Raw genomic sequence first — 3034 nt, 5'->3', positions numbered from 1 at the left:
GGTTTAAGCCCTGTACAGTTTAGCTTCAGGAAGCATTTCTCAACAGAAACATCCATCACACACCTTACAGAGCAGATATGACTACTTGATAAAGGTGGAGTTGCTGGTGCTGTTTTTTAGACTTGCATAAAGCTTTTTATACAGTTAATAACTAAGTTCTTCTCTCCAAATTATCAAACTTTCATTTCTCATCTAAAACCCTTTCTTGGTTGGCATCATATATATATGTAACAGAACGCAATGTGTTAAAATTAATGATTTACATTCCAATTTCCTAAAATGCACAATGGGTGTACCACAAGGATCTGTGCTTGGACCCCTGTTTTTTAGTCTTTACATCAATGACCTTCCAAAGTTTTGTCATGATGTAGAAGTCTAGATACATGCGGATGACACTGTTTTGTACACGCATGCTAAAACGACTCAACTTGCGGCTGAGAAATTAACCAAAGCTCAGGAGGGAGTGGTTGATTGGTTAAATCAATCCTGTCTTACTTTAAATGTAAACAAAACAAAAAGTATGTTTTTCCTCTAAGACTAAATTGGACGCCTCAAATTTAAACATTTACATCAAGGGTAAACAAATTGATACTGTAAGTTTAAGTATCTTGGAGTTTTTTTGGATTCAAACCTTAACTACAACAAACATTTTAAAAAATGACCCAAACTGTTAGATATAACTTGGTCAATTTTAGACATGTTAGATCTTGTTTGTCATTGGAAGCGGCCAAGATATTCATGCATGCATTCATTTTTCACACATTTCATATTGAATTTCATGTTGGGGACAAACCACTGTCAGTAATAAAACCTGTAGCGTCTTGTTACAAACAAGCCCTCAAAATATTTGACAAGCCCTTAAGACACCATCATTGTCAGATTGTGCAGAAATATAACTTGCTTTCTTTTGAGAATTTTAGAGTTTTCTCAAATATGGAAACAGTATATAAAATTTTAAACAGTTTGGCGCCAATCTGTTAGCAAAAATTTGTTTATTATCGTTCAGTTGTTTCTTTGCGCTTAACCAGAACATCCAGGCAGAACTGTGAAGTTTCTGCTCGACGCTCAGCCTTTGGTCAAGCAGCTTTTTCGGTTAAAGCCATCGCTCAGTGGAATGCTTCTCCTGATCGTGTAAAAAACTGTAGTTCTTTTAATAGTTTTAAAAAATAATTTTAAAAAGTATTTTAAATATACTACTCAGTGTTGCAATCACTGAATCGCACTGGGTAATCGATTTTACAGTTTGCTTTTGGTTTGGGGGAGTTGCGGGGTTTTTGTTGAATGTTTAGAGATATAACCTTTTAATTGTGTTTGGAGAGTTGGGTGGGGTGTTTATGTATTTTTATTGTTGATTGTAAAATGTTTTATTTTGTATTGTTTTTATTTTTCTGTTATTTTCTTTTCTTGTTTTAATTATTGTTGTTGGATGCTGTTTTGTTTTTATTATTAGGAGGACTGCAGATGTAAACTAGCTGTAGGCTAAATCTGGTGCAATGCATCAAATGTTTTTACGTTTGTTGTAATTGCACATTGTCCTTACGAATAAAATTCATTCATTCATTCATTCTTAGGGTATATGGTTATTAGGATATAAAGTCTAAAAAAATGAATGGAAGTCAATGGAAGTTCCCCAATTGGTCATGTGACCAGGACATAAGGGTGTCCAGGGACTCCAGGAGATTAATCATCAAATTTATCATTATCGGCTAAATACCACAATTAATTGTGATTTTTTTTTTTTGCCAATATTGCCCAACCCTAATTTAAATACTCAAGTTGTATGAAATTACAAACAAAAAGAACAAAAACATAATTATTTTCTTTGTTTCTGAGTGCGAAATTTAAATTTATTGTGATGAGCAAATAAAAGCCCACTGCAAACCAATAAAATTCACACATTAAAACCAAAACAATCAAATAAAACTGAGAAAACTACTGAGTGAAACACGAGGGGGCAGGAAATGGCTCACATTACAGTAAAAACTGAAACTTGTGGCTTGGATGTTGCCTTCAGGTCGACACCAGAGGTTAGACCAGCGAGCAGATTTCAGCGTTTAGGTTGGTCCGTGCACTCAACCCGGTTCTACTCAGATCCACTCAGGCTCAGGCTTTCCACTGGCTGGTCCCATGCACTTCTGAGTTTTTAGGACCAACTCAGCCGAGTGGAGCTGAAGACATGACGTCAGCGGGTCACTGAGAGCATCTCCTTCACAAGAACCAAACCCACCATCTATAAAACCTCCTGAAAACAGGATCTGCTTCACACAACAGAATCCAGATGGATCCAGACCAAACAAGGTAAAACCACTTTATTCCAGGTGTTCTGTCTATAAGTTCCATCTGAAAAGCAGTGAGACGTGTCCCTGAGCAGAGATGAGACAAGACTACATGAAAACCCAGCAGAGGAACAGAAGCTGAACTCATCACCTGCTAAAATAACAACTAGTTCTGTCCTGAATGATAACCTGGACACAAACATCAGACTGGAGCATTTAGTTTTTATATAGTTCTTCTCAGAATAAAGACCTAACATTAACATCATCACAAACAAAGGAAAATGTTTGGATCATCTTAAACCAGTCAGCTCAGGTGTTCAGTTTAAAAAGCATATGTGCAGAACCATTCTGCTTCAAATTGAAATGAACGACAAATCATTATCATCATTATCACTATTCTTATTAATATTTGTTTAAATTCCCAATGTTCTACAGAAGAATGGGTTAGAAACTTTAATCCTTGTGTAAGWCTTGTTTCTTCTGTGTGCCAATAAGAAGCTGCAGTTGGACAACAGGAAGTGATGCAACAGRTCCTTTAAATCTACAGGAAGTGAATGTGAAGAGGGAGTACAGGAAGGAGAACCACCTGGTTCTGAAACAAGCAGGTTTCCCACAGAAAAAAATTGCAAAGTCTGTTTTGTAGAAATGAACACATTTGTAATATTTATTCAAAATATACCTGTTTATTATTTATTAATTACCAACGGTAAGATTTTTTTCAACTATAAACTCTTCAAATCATTCCCTCACTGTATTCA

General features: G+C 35.7%; 1 protein-coding gene across 1 annotated transcript in view; it reads right to left on the bottom strand.

Annotated features, from left to right (window-relative positions):
• The window catches only part of anln (anillin, actin binding protein), a gene marked incomplete in the record, with an annotated part of 35915 nt that overhangs the window by 13980 nt on the left and 18901 nt on the right, over positions 1-3034 (bottom strand).

This window comes from Austrofundulus limnaeus, unplaced genomic scaffold (genome assembly GCF_001266775.1).
Source record: "Austrofundulus limnaeus strain Quisiro unplaced genomic scaffold, Austrofundulus_limnaeus-1.0 Scaffold464, whole genome shotgun sequence".
Taxonomy (NCBI): domain Eukaryota; kingdom Metazoa; phylum Chordata; class Actinopteri; order Cyprinodontiformes; family Rivulidae; genus Austrofundulus; species Austrofundulus limnaeus.
This window is presented reverse-complemented; position numbering and strand designations above follow the sequence as displayed.